Below are 11,901 nucleotides of genomic sequence, written 5' to 3'. Positions count from 1 at the left end.
CTTGCAACAGCTTACCAAGTGGTCCACTGTTTCTTCAGCTTCTTTGCATAGGCGGCACTTACTGTCTGTTGCTGTCTTCTCAATTTTGACTTTGTATGCATTTGTCCTTAAGGCTTGGTCTTGTGCAGCCAGAATTAGTCCCTCGGTCTCTTTCTTCAATTTTCCTGTCTTAGCCATTGCCAGGTCTTGTTATTATCTGCTTTCCCAGCTATTTTTTTAATGTATTGGCCATGTAGTGCTTTGTCTTCCCATGCCTCTATTCTGTTCTTCATTTGGTCTTTCTTGTAGGCCAGTTTATATTATTATTATTATTATTATTATTATTATTATTATTATTATTATATTTGTTGGCTGAGAAATGCTGAAAATGAAAACAATGCATGCTGGCTGGGGGATTCTGGGAACTGAAGTCCACATTTGTTGGCTGGGAAATGCTGAAAGTTGAAAATAATGCATGCCGACTAGGGAATTCTGGGAATTGAAGTCTACGCATTGATGAAAGTTAGCCCAGAAGGAAATATTAAAAAGGGCAGAAAAATATATTTTTCCTCAAAAGGACTTTTTAAAACCAAACTTGGCCCCAAATCTATCTCTCTGCCCCAAGCAAGACTTTAGCCCTATACAAATGCAAATGTAAAACCATCAGAAAGTTGGAGCCAGAGCAATCAAGAAGACAAAAGAGAAGATCTGCATACCCCACCCAAACTCTAGGAGTCATTAGCCCCATCACCTGGGAAGCAGGATATGATAACAGAATTAAACCACAGATATCAAGGCCTAGACAAACACTCAGAAACAGTCTCAAGGTTCATGCCACAGGAACAGGAAACTATTCCAAACAAAAGGCTAGGGGGGGTATAAAACCTACTGCCCATGTGCTCAATCTCTCTCTGTGCCCTTCGCTCTCTTCTCTCCTCTGCACTTTCCTGAAGAACCATCTTTCTGCAATAAACTGTAACCTTCTTCCCAAAGCAGTCACCATATTTGCTTATTTATTCCCAGCTTGGATGAACCAGGATGAAGACTTTACTTCTAACAATTTGGCACCCCGAGATGGGACTCCAAGCTAACCTCTCCAATGGACTGAGACTGGTAAGCCCCATCTTGCCGGCAGCAGACCCCCTTGTGTCTGTGGATGGGTTTCCCAGGCCTTGCCCATGTGGAGCTAGGGTAGTAAAGGGAGTTTTGAGAGTTTGAGCTCAAGGGCTGCTTTGGGAAGAAGATGAAGGTGAGTACCTCTAAATTTTAAGTTTAAAGCCCAGGGGAACAAAGAAAATGTGTGTATTTCTGTTTGTGTGAGTGAGAAGACCTTTTTTTTTTCCCAATCACAATTGGATTTTGCTCCTTCTGGTCTTTCCTAGCCGCAGAAAGGATCTGTTTGATTGGCAGAACCTGGACAGCATGGGGGTTGGCCAGAGCACAGAACCTTTTGTTAGGGAAAAGGGAGAGTGTGTGAAAATGAAATGGAATGAGTGAATGAAATAATTGGATTTGGGCAACTAGCTGGTAAGGCCCTGTAAGCAAAGCAAAGTTAGGAAAGAAGTCTCGCAAGGAGACTTCGACTGTGTAGTGCCCTTTAGGGTAGGAAAGAAGTCTCACAAGGAGACTTCGACTGTGTTAGGAAAGAAGTCTCATAAGGAGACTTCGACTGTGTTAGGAAAGAAGTCTCACAAGGAGACTTCGACTGTGTTAGGAAAGAAGTCTCACAAGGAGACTTCGACTGTCAGGAAAGAAGTCTCACAAGGAGACTTCGACTGTGTAGTGTATAGAAAAAAATAGACTTTGCTTAGGGCTTTGCTGGGAAACCAATTTGGCTAAATAAAGGCACTTAAAAAGGAAAATAAGAAATAGTGATTCTCTCTCTCTATCTCTCTTTCTCTTCTCTATGCAACCACGTGGTATGTTTAAAATGTGTGCCTTCCCTAACTTGAGTTATCTGAAATTTATGGTGGGAATGACCAGGATGTGTAAAACTAAGACTTCTGTTCGCTTGTCTTTGTGTATATATGTTTGTCAAAGTCTGTGTGTGAGAGGTAAATGTGACTGTTAACTGTTTCAAATCCAAAGGAAAAAGAATTTTAAATTCTGCTAGAAATTCTGCTTAAAATAAGCCACAAAAAGGAAATACCTCACTCTGTTTGTCTGGCCAACAAACAGAGTGATGAAAAAAGAATTGTGTTTGTTTGTTTGTTTGTTTTCCTCTTTCTCTGTGTACGCTCAAGAACAGCCTTAAGTTACCAGGAGGGATTGTTTTAAGTTTATCTGTTGGAAAAGTTTCACTTGCATTTACTGTATGTGTTTTATCTATCCTTTCCCTGAAAAATGTGTGTCTATCTACAAGAGCCTTTTGAAGCTCAAGTCTGCTTGTGTGGGGAAATAATTTTCCTAAGTTACTTTTCATATCCTAAAACTTACTGGTGAAACTACTATGAAACTTTTCTGAAACAAATAAGCATTTTCTAATCTCTAAAATGATGTGGTCTATTTTAGAATAAATGTTCTCCTACCCTTGGCAAGTTGCACATCTCAAAATATTAGGCTTTTAAAATTATTTGGAGTTTTCAGCATTTTCAAACTGCCTGCAAGCTACCCCCCCTTCCAATTCTTTTCCTGCCCTTTGTTCTCCATACCTTTTGTCTGCCTCTCCTGGTAGAGTCCACCCAGAAAGCGGGGGGGGGGGGAGACCTTGTTCTTGTATCTTTCAGCCCTGAAACCCTCTCGCAAGCCTTTGGAAGCAGAACACACAGACCCAGATGCTGCCTCCATCCATTTGAGCCATGGAATTGAGTTTTGAATCCAGCCATCCACTAAAAAGCCACCATGCAATCTGAGTGGGGAACATCTTCCCAAGTCCTACCATTTACCCAGATGCCTGTGAGAGCTGCAGAAGGAAGGTGGTGCCATGTGAAGCCTCAGAAGAGAAAATTAAGACTGTGGGGAGAGGGCGGAAACTCATTGTAAACTTTTCTTTCTTGCCCCATTTGTATTGTAACAAGCCAGTTGAATGTATTAGTGGAGAGATGGCACTTGGGAATAGGTGGCAGAACAAGTACTGAACACCTTGGACTTCTATCTGGTGGGAGGGAAAATTTATCCAGAATGTTTGTATTGACTATTTTGTAAAAGTGCACACACACACACACACCATTCAGAACCATACTTGAGTCTATCCCCTCCACCTACCTTCAGTAAAGTTCCCCAGGCTGATTTTTGCTCTATTGCACCAAAGCTTTGTGGGACCAACTTACAACAGATTCCAAGGGGGAGGGAACCAAGCCCCCTCAGGTAATGTGCAATTCATATGCCTGACTAAGGAAGCAACAGGAAAAATCCCAAACTTCAGCCCTGAATATCTTGCACGGTGAGCCCAGATTGGGATTCCTAGAGCTCAGTATGTGCAATTTAAAGACAATTTAATAGCCTGGCAATTGGGCATTACAAACCTGGATGCACTGAATTAAGAGCTAAGGCAGGAAACAACCCTTGAAACTCGGCAGCCAGTAGTCATGTACTAAGGAGAACCATGGCTGTGAAGAATTTTGGGGGGTATGCAAACCTGACTGGAAGCTAAAGGTGATATCCAACATTTGAAAATGATTGGCACAGAATATTGGACACTATAAATTTCTATCTAACAAAATTTTGCCCTGACTTTTAGAACTTTATGGGTGCAAGCTCCCCTTTTGGGAGCCACTAAAGGGATCTTTTTCTGCTGCCTCCATTAATGTCTTATTATTATTATTTTGCTTAACAGTTCAAAAGCTTGTCTACCAAGTCTCCCTGACCAGATCAATTTTAATGTTGTGCCAATAAGTGTGTCATAAATACACACTTAAGGCACAAAGCGGGGGATTGATGAAAGTTAGCCCAGAAGGAAATATTAAAAAGGGCAGAAAAATACATTTTTCCTCAAAAGGACTTTTTAAAACCAAACTTGGCCCCAAATCTATCTCTCTGCCCCAAGCAAGACTTTAGCCCTATACAAATGCAAATGTAAAACCATCAGAAAGTTGGAGCTAGAGCAATCAAGAAGACAAAAGAGAAGATCTGCATACCCCACCCAAACTCTAGGAGTCAGCCCCATCACCTGGGAAGCAGGATATGATAACAGAATTAAACCACAGATATCAAGGCCTAGACAAACACTCAGAAACAGTCTCAAGGTTCATGCCACAGGAACAGGAAACTATTCCAAACAAAAGGCTAGGGGGGGTATAAAACCTACTGCCCATGTGCTCAATCTCTCTCTGTGCCCTTCGCTCTCTTCTCTCTGCACTTTCCTGAAGACCATCTTTCTGCAATAAACTGTAACCTTCTTCCCAAAGCAGTCACCATGTTTGCTTATTTATTCCCAGCTTGGATGAACCAGGATGAAGACTTTACTTCTAAGTCTACGCATGATGGCTGAGGAATCCCGAGTGTGCAAAACCAAGCATTTTGGGTAGGGAATTCTTTGAATTGAAGTCCACACAAACCGGGTGAGGAATTCTGAGAACTGAAGTCTCCCCCCCCCCCCGGCATGCTGGCTGGGGAATTCTGGGAATTGAAGTCCATGCATCTCAAAATTGCCCAGCTGGGCAAACCCTGCCCTAAACTGAGATAATTGCTAACTTATCAGTGGTGAACCAGAGGTCTCTGTGGAGGGAGGAGAACTTTATCGGTGAGCCCCCCCCTGAAAATTCACTCCTCAATTTGAGGAGATTCTGCCAGGGAAGATAAAGGATTTTCAGGCCCTGCCGTGGCCATTCTCGGTTTCATCTCCAAACGCTGCATGCTAATCCCAGCATAATTAAACTCCTAAACCTGGTTTGTGGGGGATCTTGGAGAAAACAAAATGTCGGATCAAGGAGAGAAAAGCTCGTGAGCCTTCAAAGAAGCGACTTAGGCTGATCCAAAACCATCTGAAATTCTCCCCATTGTTTTCCTCCCCCCCCAATTATAATCTCCAAAGGGGGAAAAGGGAACTGATGCCAAAGATGAACCCCCCCCCTTTGCTAAGGGGAGGGGGCAGAGGCAGGAAAGTAGCTGGCCAGGCAGGGTGTGTATGTGTGTGTGTGTGTGTGAGAGAGAGAGAGAGAGAGAGAATGCCAGGGAATGAAAACCGGAGATGCCACCCAGGTCGAGAAATCACAGCCTGAGTTTGCAAGCTGTGTTTGTTGTGTTCTCTCAGGCCCAGGACACAACAGTGTTGGACCACATGCGTGGCACACGGCCTGCGTTAAGCTGGGAAGGAAGAAGGCAAGCGGAATAAGCCAGGATTCAGAATTTAGATCTGTGGTTGGTTGAATCGTGGCTAGATGAACCATCTAGAACAGCCTAGAATGAAGGAGTAAAGGTAAAAGATGCTTTCCAGGTATATGACTGCCAGGGACCTGCTAGGAACATAGAATCGTAAGGCTGGAAGGGACCTTGGAGGCCATCTAGTCCAACCCCCTGCTCAGGCAGGAAACCCTATACTATTTCAGACAAATGGCTGTCCAGTCTCTTCTTAGAAACTTCCAGTGTTGGAGCATTCACCGCTTCTGGTGGCAGGTTGTTCCACTGGTTAATTGTCCTCACTGTTAAGAAATTCCTCCTTAGTTCCAGGTTGCTTCTCTGCTTGATTAGTTTCCATCCGTGGCTTCGTGTCCTGCCTCCAGGTGCTCTGCAGAACAGGTGGACCCCATCCTCTTCTTTGTGGCAGCCCCTCAAATATTGGAAGACCGCTATCCTGTCACCCCTGGTCCCTCTTTTCACTAGACTAGACCTACTCTGTTTCTGCAACTGTTAACAGAATAACAGAATTGGAAGGGACCTTGGAGGTCTTCTAGTCCAGCCCCCTGCTCAGGCAGGAAACCCTGTACAGTTCCAGACAAATGGCTGTCCAGTCTCTTCTTAAAAACCTCCAATGATGGAGCATCCACAACTTCTGGAGGCAAGGAGTTCCACTGGCTAATTGTCCTCACTGTTGGAAATTTCCTCCTTAGTGGTTAAGTGGATCTGGCTTCCCCTTTGACTTTTGCTGGTCAGAAGGTCGCAAAAGGGGGTCACGTGACAACCCCCCCGGGAACACTGCAACCGTCATAAATTCGAGTCAGCGGCCAAGCGTCTGAATGTGTTTCACCTTCACAGGGAGGCTGCAACGCTGATAAGTGAGAAAAGGGGTCCTAAATCACTTTTTTCAGGTTGTAAGTCGAGGACCACCAGTTTGGTCAATAAATGAATAAATAAATCAGCCTCTCCTTAGCATGCTGGGTGCACAACCACACCTGTAGAGAAAAAAGGGGGCTTTCCTTAGAAAACGGGAGAATTTTTGGCAAGATCTGGGTGTTATTTTTTTATTTCTTCTTCTTCACTGGAAGAAGAGAGAGAGAGAGAGAGAGAGAAGTGGAGAAGGAAGGAGAGCAGGCAGCCACCCAATGCAATATTTCTTCTTCCTTGCGTAATAGCCGGCTTGTTTAAAAGGTTATTTAAAAACTGGCGCAGCAAGATTTCGGTCCCAAGAGATCAATCTTAGATCAGGATTTCAAGTTTGCACCTGGTGGGCCGGAGGGTCAGCCCCTGCGTGTGCACACGCGCAACGTTCTCATGTGGGCTGGCTCGCACACACACGTGTCCTGATTTTATCGTGCGTTTGTTTGCATGCCGCCTAGAGCTCAAGGCGGCGAACAATCTCCTCCTCCTGTTTTCCTCACAACGACGACCCTGTGAGGTGGGCTGGGCTGAGAGAGAGGGACTGGCCCAAAGTCACTCAGCCAGCTTTCATGGCTAAGGTGGGACTAGAACTCCCTGTCTCCTGGTGATTGGCCCAAAGACACCCAGCTGGCTTTCATGGCTAAGGTGGGACTAGAACTCACCATCTTCTGGTGATTGGCCCAGAGTCACCCAGCTGGCTTTCGTGCCTAAGGCGGGACTAGAACTCACCGTCCCCTGGTGATTGGCCCAGAGTCACCCAGCTGGCTTTCGTGCCTAAGGCGGGACTAGAACTCACCATCCCCTGGTAATTGGCCCAAAGTCATGGAGCTAGCTGTCGCGCCTAAGGCAGAACTAGAACTCCCGGCTTCCCCGTTTCCAGCTGTTCAAGGAGAGAAGCAACCTGGAACTAAGGAGAAACTTCCTGACAGTTAGAACAATTAACCAGTGGAACAACCTGTCTCCAAAAGCGGTGAATGCTCCAACACGGGAAGTTTTTAAGAAGAGACTGGACAGCCATTTGTCTGAAATGATATAGAATTTCCTGCCTGAACAGGGGGTTGGACTAGAAGACCTCCAAGGTCCCTTCCAACTCTGTTACTCTGTTAAACTAAGCAAGGAATAGCAACAAATAACTCTTGCAGCTGTCTTGGCAAATACCACACATCAGAGTACGCCATACAATTACGAGCTTACCCCCAAATCTGCAAAACACCATTGCTGGGTGGCTCCACGAAAGCCCCAGATTAAGGCAAAATCTTTTTGTGGTGAAGCATTGAAATCATTCCATTTTTCACCAGCCTGGGCTTCTGAAGGAACATGTGTGGTATGGAATCCACTTCCAGCCTGGCAGAAAAGTGAGTGTTCCAGAAACCGAGTGGCCAACCCCGTGGGTGGATAAACACGTTCCGTTTGTTGGTGAGCAGCCATGGGTAATTCGGAAGAATTGCTTTTGATGGGCAAAAGTATTTCTTGCACACAAAGGCAGGGCAGAGGCATTCAGGGAGAGGAGAGGAGAGGAGAGGAGAGGAGGGGAGAGGGAGGGAAGGAAGGAAGGAAGGAAGGAAGGAAGGAAGGAAGGAAGGAAGGAGAGGAAGGTCGAAAAAGAAATGAGAGGAAGGAATGAACAAAGGAAGAAAGAAAAAATGAGGAAGCAACGAAGGAAGGAGACAGAAGGAGATGAAGAAAAAAGGAGAAGGAGATGAGAAGAGGAAGGAGGAGTATGAGAGGAATAAAGGAGGGAAGGAAGAAAGGAAGGGAAAGAAGGAAGGAATGAACGAAGGAAAAAAGAAATGAGAGGAAGGAAGGAAGGAAGGAAGGAAGGAAGGAAGGAAGGAGACAGGAGGAGATGAGAAGAGGAAGCAGGAGTGGGAGAGGAATAAGGGAGGGAAGGAAGGAAGGAGAGGAAGAAAGGAATGAATGAAGGAAGGAATGATCGAAGGAAAAAAGAAATGAGAGGAAGGAAGGAGATGAATAAAGGAGAGGAGGAGATGAGAAGATGAAGGAGGAGTGGGAGAGCAATAAGGGAAGGAAGAAGAAGTAAGGAAGGAAGGAAGGAAGGAAGGAAGGAGAGGAAGGTCAGAAGAAAGGAAGGAAGACATGAGAGGAAGGAAGGAATGAAGGAAGGAAGAAAGAAAGGAAAGAAAGAAAAAGAAAAAGAAATGAAAGGAAGGAAGGAAGGAAGGAAGGAGAGGAGGAGATGAGGAAGCAGGAGTGGGAGAGGAATAAGGGAGGGAAGGAAGGAAGGAATGAGAGGAAGGAAGGAATGAACGAAGGAAGGAATGATCAAAGGAAGAAAAATGAGAGGAAGGAACGAAGGAAGGAGATGAATAAAGGAGACAGGAGGAGATGAGGAAGCAGGAGTGGGAGAGCAATAAGGGAAGGAAGGAAGGAAGGAGAGGAAGGTCGGAAGAAAGGAAGGAAAACATGAGCGGAAGGAAGGAAGGAAGAAAGGAAAGAAAAAGAAATGAGAGGAAGGAAGGAAATAGAAATGAGAAGAGAACCAGGAAGGAAACGGGAACCAGACGTGAATCAGCCCGTTCTTATCGAACTAAATTCCTTTCCAGGCTGAACAGCTTCCTTCTCTGCCCCAGTTTATCACCTTTCACAAGGTCTCTCCGGCTGCCAGATGTGCTGACCGCCTCCAATGTGGCCTTGGCTGAGAGATACCCACTTATCCGGCCGTGAGCCAAGGCAGCAGCATTGGTGATAAAACAGTCGCACATCTTCGAAGCCATTTGCTGAATTCCCTGGCCACCTTCATGAAAAGCAGCACCGAAGCACCCAAGCGGACTCAGAGATGGGATAGTTTCCTGTCCGTGGTGAAGGCTGAGTTCAGAAATGCATCAGAACCAGAAGGTCCCTCCAGAACAATCCAATTTCTTGTCCTTTTTATGGATCTTGCTTATTTGGTTTTCTGAGGTTCATTAGTTTCTTTTTACAAAGCCCCTGAGGGCAGGGCAAGAAGCAACGATGGATGGGAACTCATCAAGGAGAGAAGCAACCTGGAACTAAGGAGAGACATCCTGACAGTGAGGACAATTAACCAGTGGAACTGCTTGCCACCAGAAGCGGTGAATGCTCCAACACTGGAGGTTTTCAAAAAGAGATTGGACAGCCACTTGTCCGAAATGGTATAAAGAGTCTCCTGCCTGAGCAGGGGGTTGGACTAGATGACCTCCAAGGTCCCTTCCAACTGTTATTCTATCCTGTTGTGGTTCTTTGAGCTCACACCATAGGTGTGTCTTGAAAAGACTTCACCTTCCTTTCTGACTGCCTGCCCTTGGGGATGCCTCTCATGCGCCAGCAATTCCCAGAATTCCTTAGTGTGTTTCAACTCTGACAACTTTAAGAGGGGTGCCTTTAACTCCAAGAGTTCCTTACTCGGTGTCTTTCAATCTTGGCAACGCTAAGAGGGGTGGACTTCGGATCCCAGAATTCCCTAGTTATTGTCTCTCAATCTTGACACCATGAAGACCGGTGACTTCAACTCCCAGAATTCCTGAGTCAGTGTCTCTCATCCTTGACAACTTTAAGTCAGGTGGACTTCAACTCCCAGAATTCCTCAGTAAGTGTCTCTCATCCTTGACTTCAAGACAGGTGGACTTCAACTCCCAGAATTCCCAAGTCAGTGTCTCTCAACCTTGACAACTTGAAGATAGGTGGACTTCAACTCCCAGAATTCCTGAGTCAGTGTCTCTCAACCTTGACAACTTGAAGATAGGTGGACTTCAACTCCCAGAATTTCTGAGTCAGTATCTCTCAACCTTGACAACTTTAAGACAAGTGGACTTCAACTCCCAGAGTTCCTCAATCAGTCTCTCTCATCCTTGAAAACTTCAAGACAAGTGGACTTCAACTCCCAGAATTCCCGAGTCAGTGTCTCTCATCCTTGACAACTTCAAGTCAGGTGGACTTCAACTCCCAGAATTCCCGAGTCAGTGTTTCTCAACCTTGACAACTTCAAGTCAGGTGGACTTCAACTCCCAGAATTCCCAAGTCAGTGTCTCTCAACCTTGACAACTTCAAGACAGGTGGACTTCAACTCCCAGAGTTGGCTGGCTGGGGAATTCTGGGAGTTGAAGTCCACCTGTCTTGAAGTTGCCAAGGAGGTTGAGAAACACTACTCCAGAGTGTTGAACCAAGTCAGCTGCTGGGATTTATGCTTTAGCTTAAAAAGCTGTTGCTAAACCATAGTTTAGCATGATAGGCATCATGTTTATTAAGATGGTAACCATTTCACAAGTGTGAAGGCTTCTAAGCCGGCTTAATTTCACTTCTGTGACCATCTTCTTGACAGCTCTCTTCACCTTCCCCGGCTAAATGGTGGTGACAACCCAAAACATCTGGGAGACACCTGAGTGTAAAAGGTGGCATTGTGCTGTTGTGAGATCTGCTTTTTGCTTGCACAATACAGGTGGTCCTCTAGTTACAACAGTTCGTTTAATGACCGTTCAAAGTTACAACGACACTGAAAAAAGTGACTTAGGATTGTTTATCACACTTAGGACCTTTGTGACATCCCCACGTGATCAAAATTGATCAGTTGTCAAAATTGCTTGGCAACTGATTCATATTTATGATGGTCCGTGTGCCCCGGGATCCAAGGTTCGGCGCCCCTGTTATAAACCATGATTTCATCTTGGAGACGATTTGATCTTTGCTGAAATCTACCAGAGACAATTTTAACCTTTCATCCTCTTTTATTTCTCTCATTTCCACCATCAGCAAATACCAAGAGGACCGGAAAACCTGAAGAGGGATAATTTCGGGGTCATAAAAGCTGAAATGTTCTCTGTTGCATATGGATTAAAGGCATAAGGGTTAACATTTTTAAGTATTCGTAAGCTTTTATATCCCAGGTTTATTTCCCCAGGAAAAAAAAATAGTCAGCCTAAACGTGTGGGTGGGAAGTTTAAATGCTGGACAGCTTAAATGCAACTTGCAAAGAGTGAGCTGGAAATTGGAGCAGAGCACGTGGTAGTTGCAAAGCGGATTAGGTCCTTCAGAGAACAATTCAAGTTCTCAAGAATCCAGCGTCTCTGCAGAAGAAATTAACTGGAGCAAAAGCAGGCCCCAATGAGCCCCATCTGTAAGTGCAGATAGTCCTCAGCTTACGACAGGTCATTTAGTGACCGTTGAAAGTTACAACGGCACTGGAAAAAAAAAGTGACATGGTATGAAAAGGGAGTTATGACCGTTTTTCACACTGGCAACCGTTGCAGCATCCCCATGGCTGCGTGATCAAAATCCAGGCGATAGGTGACAGACTCTAATTTATGACGGTTGCAGGGAGTCATCCGATCTCGTTCCGACATGCAAACTTAGTGGGGCAATCCAGATCCGCTGAACAGCCATCTCACGAAGGCAATGTTTCGCTTAACAAGCGTGGCAAGAAAGGTCGTAAAATGGGGCAAAACTCACTGAACAACCGTCTCACGTAGCGACAGAAATTTCAGATTCCATCATGGTCATAACTTGAGGACTCCCTGACATTTCTTCAACCTTTTGTCTCCACGGAATACAGCTATCCCTCCACTTACAACCACAACAGAGCAGAACATTTCCAGGCTAAGCCAGAAAGTTGTTAAGTGAGTTTTGCCCCATTTTACGACCTTTTCTTGCCATGTCTGTTAGGTGAATCACTGCATTTGTTAAGTTAGTAACAGGGGTTGTTAACTGAAGCTGGCTTCCCCATTGACTTTGCTTGCCCAAAGGTTGCAAAAGGAG

The sequence above is a fragment of the Crotalus tigris genome, unplaced genomic scaffold (assembly GCF_016545835.1).
Source record: "Crotalus tigris isolate CLP2741 ecotype Arizona unplaced genomic scaffold, ASM1654583v1 scf7180000019599.1365583, whole genome shotgun sequence".
Lineage (NCBI taxonomy): Eukaryota > Metazoa > Chordata > Lepidosauria > Squamata > Viperidae > Crotalus > Crotalus tigris.
The sequence above is the reverse complement of the archived record's forward strand: the minus strand, read 5'-3'. Positions refer to the sequence as shown.